An 11,633-nucleotide genomic window follows, 5' to 3' on the forward strand; every position below is an offset into this window, starting at 1 on the left:
TATTTGGTATATCTCAGGATCCTCCCATGTGTGCTCTCGCATCTCTCAGCTAAGATGGATTCCAGAGAAGAGGCCTATGGGTAGCTTAGCATCACTTCCCTTTTGACCTCCAAGGAGCTTTCTAGTCGGGAAGGTCTCCTTGACTTTGAGAATGAGAAATATGTGGTCTCTTATCTCTTATCTGGGCAGGGCCCAGCCTCCTCTCTCAATTGTCCTGCTATTTTCATATTGGAGTATCGGTCCACAGGGAACAAACTCCAGCTGTTTACCATGGGCGGGGAGGGTGCGGGAGGGGGGCTATCTATCTCCTGCCTCAGGGGGACGTCCTTGTCCTAAGCATGTGCATTTCTTCCCATTATTTCATCATCCAGTTTTACTTAATGATGTGTACCAACGCTAGCACTTTGTTGATGCAGCTTGGGCAACACTATGGGGCAATGCATGACCAGTTCCACTAGTAACTAGTAGAGTAAGTTCCCTCCCAGTGTCCTGGGGACCATCCTTCTCTGGAAGGGGAAGGAGGAACTGGGAATAAGAAACGAGGCTTTGTTTGCTACTCCCTTTATTAAAACAATATCAATATTTAGTATCTATATTACAGCAAGGTCCTGGTTTTCCCCACATCTCCCTGGCTACTCTTTCTTGGTTTGCCTTACGAGTGCCTGCCTTCTTTTTTCCAGTTAGGTGTAGTGCCTCCCAGAGTCCCGTTCCAAGCCCTCTTCCCCGTACCCTATCCCTCGGCAATCTCATCCATCCCCATAAATGGCTTTAATGACCGTTTATGACTTTCAGATTGCCCTCTCTACCCATCCTTTCTCTTGAGCTCCAGACAAGTTCATCCACTTTCTTGCAGAACGACACCTTAAACTTCATGTCTCCATCCAGAATTCATCTCTTCTTCTCCAGCCCCCACTGTGGATTTCATTTTCTCAGTGACTGCATTTACTTTCTTCCTCAGCTGTACAAGCTTTGGCTTGTCCCACCCACTCCAACCCCCCGACCCTACTGACCTCCAGCCGTGATGTCCTGGGTGGGAACATCTAACTCATCTTCCCAGTCCTTGCACTTTTCTTCTCCTCCAGCCACCATCACCTGTTAGTCTCCTAACTGGTCTCCCTGCTTCCAGGTTTGCCCTCCAGGCCTCACTCCACATGGAGCCTGAGTGATGTTTCCAAAATGGAAATCTGATCATTACTGTCAGCTTTAGGATAAATGCCAAATGCCTTCATGTGGCCTAGAAGGATTCTGACCCTTGTCTGCCTTTCCACCTTCATGGCTCACCACTCCAGGCTCAAACACGGAGGTCCAGTCATCCCACTTTCATTCACTTCCTTCGGTGTTTATGCAATGGCCTGGGGACTTTTCCTATGGCCGTTTCACTTGTTCCTGACTGTTTCCCTCATCACTCTTCCCTTGGCCATATTCATCCTTCAGGTCCCTGTGGTGACATCACTTTTCTAGGAAGCTTTCCCTGATTCACAAGTCTGGATTAGCTGCCCCTCATCACAGTCCTTTTCAGACTGTACTTACCTTGCTGTTTATTTGCCTTTCTTCTCCCACAACCACAATGAGCTTGAAGGCAGGGACCTGCGCATCTGGGTCACGTCATTATTCTCATGTCCCAGCATGGGGTCTGGCATATAGTATCAACATATGCTCAATAAATATTGAATAACTGCTTGAATGAATAAATGAAAGAATTAAACATGTGAAAATAGATGAAAACCAACCAAAGGAGAACAAGAAAAGGCTTTATATTCAGGGCTTGCTATAGCAAGGGAGTTAGCCACATTTATTTGCTTTTTGACAAAGACGCAAAGACAGGCAGGGGAATGGGAATGCTTCATAGTGGGAAAAAAAAGAGAAGGCATCCGTTATGCCTTGATTGGAGGCTGTTGGCATAGGGAAGCTGCAGGCTGGCTAACTAGAAGTGGGGTATCATGTGATTGTTTAGGGATGCATATTTGGCTTTCTTTCGTTGGTCCTAAGTTGGAAGCAGGGCAAAAATTAGGGAAGCTATTAGTTATTAATCAGGTCCTTCCCATTTTGGGTCAGTTGTTATAGGGGTTATTATTTGGCTACCTGGACTGGTTAGTAGTGAGCGATAGCTGACTTTCTACAAGTCTGATTTATAGATAGCAGGCTGGCTTCCCGGGCTGGTTGCTGCCGATTGTGGGTCAGAGTTTTATTTTTATATATGGTCTGGTCATTGTGCATATGTATATTCAGAATCTCAAACTAATATGTATTGAGCATCTACTGTACACCAGACTGTGTATTAAGTGTTGTTTATGAACCTTATTTATTTCTCACAGTACCTCTGTGGGGTAGGTATTACCATGTCTGCCTAACCCTGATCACTTCCTCCTTTGAAGCTGATGTTAGTCACATTTTCTGTCTTCTGGCCATCCTTGATACCTTACCACCTCCTCCTCCTCCAAATTCGCTGCAGACTGGGCTCTGGGTTCTTCTCCAGCCCAAGGTTGCCATCTTCTAGGCATGTCAGTATCCTTACTCAGTTCCTTCCCACAGCACTAGACTCCCAGTTCTGGATTTCCTTATCTTCAGTGACCTTCACCTGCAACACTTTTCAGTCAGCCACACCTTGGTCATCAGGCACATCAGTCATCTTCAGCAGGAAAGGCCTCATCTCTGATATGTAAACCCTACCATCCAACCTCTTAGTGTGGTTGAAATACATTCTACCCTTTTAGCCCTGCCAGGCAGTAATTAATTCTGGGTAAGAGCATTATGGTAGATTTCAAAATACTTTAAACTACTTTTGTTATTTTCTAAGATGTCTAAAACATGTAACATGAAAAAGAAAAAATAGCCTCTAAGCATTATTCTTTTAATTGAAAATCGTCACCTACCTGCACACCCATCACTCTATCATTCTCCTTCTGGAGGATACAGGGAAGGGATAAAGTCCATAGAACATTATATAGTTGTAGTCACACTGCAGTCAGAACGAATAATGATGGAGTTCATTTAAAATGAAGTTACTGTTATTCTTTAGGAAGGTCTCCAACAATCATGACAAACACAGTTGACATAAATCATGTTTGAGTGGCCATGTTCCATTATGCTGAGTATGATGGTTAATTAACTTGGCTGGGCCACGGTACTCAGTTGTTTGGTCAAACAGTAGTCTAGATGTTGCTATGAAGGTATTTTTTAAAAATATTTATTTATTTATTTGGCTGTGCTGAGTCTTAGTTGCTGCATGTGGGATCTTCCTTGCGGCATGCGGGATCTTTTTTTTTTGAGTTGTGGCATGTGGGATCTAGTTCCCCGACCAGGGATCGAACCGGGTCCCCCTGCATTGGGAGCGTGGAGTCTTACCCACTGGACCACCAGGGAAATCCCTGTGAAGGTATTTTTAACAAATGTGATTAACATTTAAATTAGTATACTTTGAATATGCAGATTACCCTCCATAGTGTGGGTGGGCCTCATCCAATCAGTTGAAAGCCTTAAAAGAAAAGTCTGCGGTGTCCTGAGGAAGAAGGAATTCTGCCTCCAGACTGTCTTCGACTCAAGATGGCAACATCAACTCTCCCCTGGGTCTCCAGCCTGCTGGCGTGCCCTGAAGATTTTGGACTTGCCAGTCCTCACGATCTCATGAGTCCATTCCTTAAATTCTCTGTCTGTCTATCCACATCCTATTGGTTCTGATTCCCTAGAGAGCCATGACTGATTCGCTGGGCAAGGGCCAGATGTGCAGGACAAGAATTCCCGCACACAGCACAAATGAAGATAAACAGGACCCACCTCTGTAAATTACTTCCCATCTCTCTCCTAGCCATCAGTTTTCTGCACCTCCAATTACTCCTCTTTAAGTCAGGTCCAGCATCTGATAAGACTTATTTACATTTGTTGACTGAGGGATTCTACTTTAGCAGGTGGTTCTCAGCCAGTGTGTGATGTCATTAGCATTTTAAGCTTCTTGTTTCCAAGCTGAAGAAGGAAGAGTCTTAACATTATCCTTGAATAAAGGATGTTCTACCAACAGGGAAAGAGGTGTGTTTATCATAAGGCATCCTGAAAGTAAATCTGTGTTAAGTCTTCAGGGAGAGGGTGCAGTCAGATTTTATGGAGAAAAAAAGAATACAGAAATATCTAACTTTTGCTAGTTTTCAGTGATAAACGATCATATGGACCCCTTGCTATGGTCTCACCCAGGGCTTTGGATGGAAGATATAAAGTGAGGGGCCCTGGGAATTCCCTGGCAGTCCAGTGGTTAGGACTCGGTGCTTTCACTGCTGGGGGTGCACAAGCCGCCGGTAAGGCTGGCTCTGTTTCTGGGCTTTTTAGGGTGGGGACAGAAAGAAAGGTGCTGACCTTTCCTTAGGTTGGTTCCTGCTTTGCTGGGGAGGAAAGCTGAGACTGGCCTGGTTCCAGCTGCTGCAGGAAGACATGTCTCTTCCTTAGACCCAGAGTGTCCCTCCTCTGCAAGCCCAGCCCATGTGACTTGCCAGACCCCTGCCCCACTTCCATCCTTTCCCTTACTCCCCTTCTTCGCTTTAACCCCTGTCCTACTGTTTCCAGGGCCTGTTTCCACACTTTTGCACCCTGCTTCTTCAGGGAGTGTCCAGGCATATTTCAGAGGACAATGTGCAGCCCATCTTGCCCTCCATCTGCAAATGCAAATCCCTCTCTGTGCTTCGTAGAGCTTTTCTGTCTCTGAGGACAGCATCTCTGACTGCGTGTGCCATGGCAGAATTGCCGCTGCTTCATGTGTGGGCACTTTTCTCTGTGGTCCTTTGTCCACATCTATGGCCAGCATCTACTCCCATCTTCCTGCCTCTTCAGACTTCCAAATGCTGCGTTTATCATCTCACATAAGCAGACACATGCTATCAGAAGCAGTTTTCTGATTGTACCCAGGGATAAGTATTTTTATATAGTTTGCTTTCATATATTTCACTGAGTATGTGAATTTATTAGCACCTCCTCTCCTCATTCTGGGAGGAACTCAGTGACTGGCTGGAAAGTTCTGCAGGTTCCAGGGGCTGCAGTTTCCCTCTTGGCTCCGAGTCCCTGCATCTTCAGAACCACTGAGGTCATCTGTGCCCCATGTGTCATGGCGGTTCTTCCCCTTCTGCTCCCACCACCTGAAATCTGGGCCCTTTCTTTGATCTTGCCCCAGAATCACTCACACAAGACACCTGTATGTGTAGCATAAGACTTTACTGAAAGACTCTGCATAAGCAATGGAGTTGTTTTATGTCACAGCAGAACCCAAACAATTTAAAATTATACAGATATAATCCTCATTTCTTACACTCACCTTTGGGAATTCCTCCCTTGCCTCCTTTCTCCCCAGACTTGAGCCCTGCTAAGCTGATTGCCACCCCCTTTCCCCTCATCCCTTACTCCCTCAGGCAGAAGTAGCCTCGTCCAGTTTAGACTAGGAAACAGCAACAACAAAACCAGCTCTTCTTCCTGCTACACTTAGTGTGAATAAAAAACAGAGAGAAACGAAGAAAACAGAAGTCCTCACCACGATGTGAAAACAGAGCCCCTTCCCTTTCACACGTTTCACCACTTCAGCCGCCGGCACAAACATGCACACGCTAAGCCAGCCCAGCCTCAGACACGCAGAGCCCTGCCGAGTCCCCAGAGACCCTCCGTCTCTCTCTGTTCCCTCATTTCATTTCTTCCTCTTGGATCCCAAAAGCTGTCAAAGATAAACACTACTCCTGCTCTCACTTCATGTAAGTCCATGGTTAGGAACCATACTGAATAGCGAGACAGGAAAGAGACAGGCCTGGAGAGAACAGAGAGATAGATAGCAGGAATCCTAGGAGCTGGAAGGTTCATTCAGGAACAAGGAAGGGGACCCCTGTGATGGAAAGCCACATTGCAGATCCCAGGACATTTCTGCACTAGGCACACGGTGGGCACCCTCAAAGCTCTCATTACAAAGGGTGCAGCACAGGGACAGATTCTATACCTAGACACCCCCATCTCGTAGTTGGGCCCCTGCCCGGAGCTTCTCAAGCTCTTCACTGCCCTCGCCTATGGGGCACAGGTGGTACTTGGCACCTGGGGCCTTTCTCCAGGAGGAGAAGCGATCATGCCGGAGGCTGCAGAGGCCGTAGATGGCGGCCCCTAAGGCCAGGTGCCAGCAGAAGAAGATGGTGCGGAAGGCGAGGTCCACGGGGTTTTCCCCTCTCCGGGGCTGCCCAGAGGGAGGCGTGTACGTCAGCATGCTCAGCTGCATCAGCCAGCTGCTGAGCACCAGCCCCACCCAAGTCTTGAGCACCCAGAGCTGGGCTGGCTGGGTACCCAGATCTCGATGATGAGCACAGGCCGACCAGGAAGGCAGGCACTGTGAACAGCGTGTGCACGCGGGTCTCCAGGGCGCCCTTGTGCTCGGCGTGGGTCACCGCCAGCAGCACCAGCGCACAGAAGGCCAGCGCCTCGGCTGCCTGCTCCAGCTGCACACGCCTGGCACGCCTGGCTCGCGATGTCCACCACGCCACCGAGGGGGAAGGACCCGTACGTGGTGAGGTGCCGCCGCTCGTCCTTGAACGTGAACGGTCGCCGAGGGGCCTCCCAGTCCACCGTCATCAGCCGCTTTGTTCCCGGCGGGTGGAAGAACTCGGGGAAAATGAGAATCAGGGGGAATCCACCTTCCCCACTCCTTCCACAGGGACCAGCTGCCACCACCTGTGCCCTCGCTTCTCCCTTGGGAGCAGAGGGGGTTTGAGGAACCTCTGTCCTCGTAGCAGGGCCAAGGACACCAGCACCAAGTAGTAGAGAGAGAAGAAGAAGAAGATCCCTGCTACCAGGTGTCTCCCGAGGGTTCCCATGGTCTCAGTGTGTATGTCAGGGCCACCAGGGCGACAGCGGGAGATGAGCAGTAACCCCGCAGGCACGCCTCACAAGCAAGAGTGGCTGCTTTTGAACCGCGGGGAGATCTTCCCGATCCAGCCCCACCCACGCTTCCCACACAGGGAAAGGTGTCCAAAGCATCTGAGTCACTCCTGGGTGGGACCTCTTTCGGAGGCGTGATGGTGTGCGTGCGTTGCACCACACTCTGTTCCTTACTTAGATGCTAGGCCTGGGATTTCAACCTCTGCCCCTCACTGCAGGCACTGGTTTGCCCGTTCTCTCACAGGCTCTGCCCCACCCCTCTACAAAGAGAGGGGAGGGAAAGAGTTAGGTGCTCCAGGAAAGACGCCTCTCTTCCACTGACGGTCTCTTGGTGCCAGGCACATTACATAATTTTTTTCTCATTTAACTCCATCAACATTGGGAGATTGGGATTGACATATATACACTACTGTGTATAAAACAGACAACTAATGAGAACCTACTGTATAGCACAGGGAACTCTACTCAATGCTCTGTGGTGACCTAAATGGTAAGGAAATCCAAAAAATAGGGGATATATGTATACATATAGCTGATCCACTTTGCTGTACAGCAGAAACTAACACAACATTGTAAAGCAACTATACTCCAATAAAAATTAATTTTAAAAATCCCTCAACAACTCTATAAGGAAGTTATTGCTAAACAAATTTTACAGATGACATGAAGGCTCGGGGTGGGGAGGGGAAGGGACATGCATGGGGTCCCTTCTAACAGCCAGCACAGCAGAGCCTGGATGGGGACCGGGTCTACTCATTTATCTGCACAGTGACTGAATTTCAGCTCCAACACTTGCAACTCACATGACTGCAAGCAAGTTACTTTGTCTTCTTGAGACTCAGTTTCCTAATCTGTAGGATGGGAATAATAATTACTTCCTAGGTTTGTTGTGAGGATTAAATACAGACATACCTTATTTTATTGCACTTTTCTTTATCAGGCTTTGTGGATATTGTGTTTTTTAAAAAAACTGAAGATCTGTGGCAACCCTGCATCAAGCAAGTCTATTGGTGCCATTTTTCCAAAAGCATTTGTTCCTTTCGTGCCTCTGTGTCACATTTTGGTAATTTTCACAATATTTCAAACTTTTTGTTATTATTATATCTGTGATCACTGATCTTTGATGTTGCTATTGTAATTGTTTTGGTGTTTTTCAGTAATAAAGTATTTTTAAATTAGGGTATGTATATTGGTTTTTTAGACATAATGTTATTGCACACTTAATAGACTACAGTATAATGCAAGCATAACTATTTTTGTTTTTCGGCCGTGTCATGCAGCATGTGGGATCTTATTTCCCCGACGAACGAACCCGTGCCCCCTGCAGTGGGAGCGCAGAGTCTTAACCACTGTACCGCCACGGAAGTCCCAAGCATAACTTTTATATACACTGGGAAACCAAAAAATTTCCATGACTCATTGTATTGTGATATTCACTTTACTGTGGTAGTCTGGAACCAAACCTGCAATATCTCTGAAGTATCCCTGTAGAATAATGTATGTAGAGTGTCTGATACATAATAAATACTCAAAAAATGACAGTGATTATTAGTAATTTTGCTATTGTTATTACTAATATTCCTTGCTAAATTCCTATGACGCTGAAGTTGTTCAAGTATTTCTATGAATGATACCAAAGCAGGAATCATAAAGAAAAAAGTGAAAAGCTTAATTATATGTAAATTTTTAAAGTTTTTATTAATAGAAATTAAACATTAGAATTAATAATTTATTTACATATTAAAGTTACTGTTAAAAAACCAATTTCAAGAGAAAAGCAAACTGTAAAATTTTACTCTATATATAACAAAGTGTTAGTCTTCTTACAATATAAAGAGCTCTTACAAATCAAGAAGTTAAAAATGAACACCTCAGTAGGAAAATGGGCAAAGGCCATAAACTGGCTACTCATCTAAGAAAAACCATAAATGTTTAACAAACCTATGAAATTCAAGATAATGAATCTCACTGGTAAGCAAATGAATATTAATAAAATCAACATGATACATGTTATGGACTGAAAATTTGTCTCGCCGCAAGAGTCATATATTGATGCTCTAACCCCCAATGTGATGGTTTTTGGAGGTGGGACCTTTGGGAGATGATTAGGTTTAGATAAAGTCATAAGCGTGGGACCCTTATGATGAGATTAATGCCCTTATAGACAGAGGAGGAGAGACAAAGATCTCTCAGAAGAGTGTGAATTCTGTTGTTGTTGGGTAGAGTGTTCATATATGTTTGATCTAGTTGGTTTATCGTGTTGTTCAAGTCCTCTGTTTCCTTACCTATCTTCTTTCTGCTGTTTCTCTCCATGTGCATGCACTGAGGAAAGGACGTGTGAGCACACAGCGAGAAGGTGCCTGTCTGTGAGTCAGGAAGAAGACGCTCATCAGAACCCAACCATCTGGACTTCCTTGGTAGTCCAGTGGTTAAGACTCCATGCTTCCACTGCAGGGGGCACGGGTTCTATCCCCGGTCAGGGAAATAAGATCCTGCATGCCATGTGGTGTGTCCAAAATAAAACAAAAACAAAAACAAAAACCCAACCATCTTGGCACGCTGGTCTCAGATTTCCAGCCTATAAAACATGAGAAAAGAATATTTGTTGTTTAAGCCACCCAGGCTACGGTATTCATTAGCGCAGACTGAGCTAAGACAGAATTTTGGTACTGTGAGGTGGGATGCTGCTGTAACAAATACCTAAAAATGTGGAAGCAGCTTTGCAACAGGATAATGGGTAGAGGCTGGGAGAGTTTGGAGGTGCATGCTAGAAAAGATCAAGATTGCCATGAACAGGCAGTTAAAGGTGATTGAGCTGAGGACCTACAAGGAAAAGAGGAACGCTATAGAGAAATGTCCATCTTCTTAGAGAAAGCACAAATAGTCATGAACAGAATGTTGGTAGAAATATGGGCTATAAAGCTTGTTCTGGTGAAGTCTCAGATGGGAATGAGGAACATGTTATAAGACAATGGAGAAAAAGTGATAAATTTTATAAAAATGGCAAAGAACTCGGCACAATTATGTTCATGTTTTAGTGTTTTGTGGAAGGTAGAACTTGTGAGAAATGAAAATGCATGTTTAACTGAGGCGATTTCTAAGCAAAGTGTTTAAGGAGAGGCTTGGTGCCTCCTGATTGCTTGTAATATAACGTGAAAAGAGAGGAATGCATTGAAGAAGCAATTGTTAAGCAGAAAATATCCTGAGGGCTTCCCTGGTGGCGCAGTGGTTAAGAATCTGCCTGCCAACGCAGGGGACACGGGTTTGAGCCCTGGTCCAGGAGGATCCCACATGCCACAGAGCAACTAATCCCGTGCACGACAACTACCGAGCCTGCACTCTAGAGCCTGCGAGCCACAACTACTGAGCCCACACGCCACAACTACTGAAGCCCGCTGCGCCTAGAGCCCGTGCTCAACAACAAAGAGAGACCACTGCAATGAGAGGCCTGCGCTCCGCAGCAAAGAATGGCCCCTGCTGGCTGCACCTAGAGAGGGCCTGCACACAGCAGCGAAGACCCAAGGCAGCAAAAAATAAATTAAAAAAAAAGATCCTAACTTACGGTTTTGAAAATTCTCACCCTGTCCATATTGCAAAAAATGAGGAAGTTTTTCTGAAGAGAACAGTAAGGTGGGGCCCAACAACCCTTTGATAAGGGGATTAGTATGGGAATAGACTACAGACCTAATTAGCCACTCCATCAGCAACACTGCCAGTTTCAACCCAAAGGAATGGAGCTCAGACCAAATGAGGGAAGGCTATTGGGCTTGTTAGATCCTATAGACAGGACTGGACCATAAAGTTATTTGGCTGTGAACATGTGCTATTCTTCAAGACAAGGGAAAAATGACCCTGAAGGCAATTCAGAGATCATCAGGGCTGCTTCCTTGGTTTCAAAAGGTAGGGGGGATGGGCATCACCTCAGTTTCAACAGGTCAGATAGTGGTCTTCTGGAGCCTTGGGGGTGGGGCCACCTGGAGGCGGGGGGTGGTAACCTGCCAAGCAGAGCAATAGGGATGGCGTTGCCAATCCACTGGGTCCTGAAGGCAGGACCATTGCTCCAAAGGACCAGAGGGCTGAGCATAGAACCAAAGAGAATTATTCTCCAGCCATAAGATGTAACAATATTTGCCTTGCTAGGTTTTGTACTTCCTTGGGACCATAACACCTTCCTTCCACTTTCTCCTTTTCGGAATGGGAATGTTTAGCCTATGCCTGTTCCAGGACTGTATTTGGAAGCAGGTAACTTTTCTGGTTTCACAGGTTCACAGCTGGAAAGGAGTTTTGCCTCAGTATGAATCATACCTTGAATCTCACCCATACCTGATTTAGATAAGACTTTAGACTCTTGATTTTAGAGTTGATGCTAGAATGAGTTGAGACTTTTGGGACTGTTGGGATGGGATGAATATTTTTGTATATCTGTATGAATTTTAGGGAGGCCAGGGGCAGAATGTTATGGACTGAATGTTTGTGTCCCCTTAAAATTCATATGTTGAAGCACTAATCCCCCAGTGTGATGGTAGTTGGTTGGAGGTGAGGTCTCTGGGAGGCAATTAGGTTTAGATGAGATCATGTGAGTGGGGCCCCCCTGGTGGGATTAATGTCCTTACAAGAAGAGAAAGAGAGATGAGAACTCTCTGTCTGCCATGTGAGGACACAGCAGAGAAGGTGGTCATCTGCAAGCCAGCAAGTGTGTCTTCGCCAGGAACTGAATTGGCTAGCACCTTGGTTTTGGTCTTCCCAGC

The 11,633-nt window shown here is 46.0% G+C and overlaps 1 pseudogene; it reads right to left on the reverse strand.

The window, feature by feature from the left end:
- Nucleotides 1-5,288: 5,288 nt before the first annotated feature.
- Nucleotides 5,289-6,874, reverse strand: LOC118894662 (annotated as a pseudogene).
- Between the last annotated feature and the right edge of the window lie 4,759 nt (nucleotides 6,875-11,633).

The sequence above is a fragment of the Balaenoptera musculus genome, chromosome 4 (genome assembly GCF_009873245.2).
Source record: "Balaenoptera musculus isolate JJ_BM4_2016_0621 chromosome 4, mBalMus1.pri.v3, whole genome shotgun sequence".
NCBI classification, from domain to species: domain Eukaryota; kingdom Metazoa; phylum Chordata; class Mammalia; order Artiodactyla; family Balaenopteridae; genus Balaenoptera; species Balaenoptera musculus.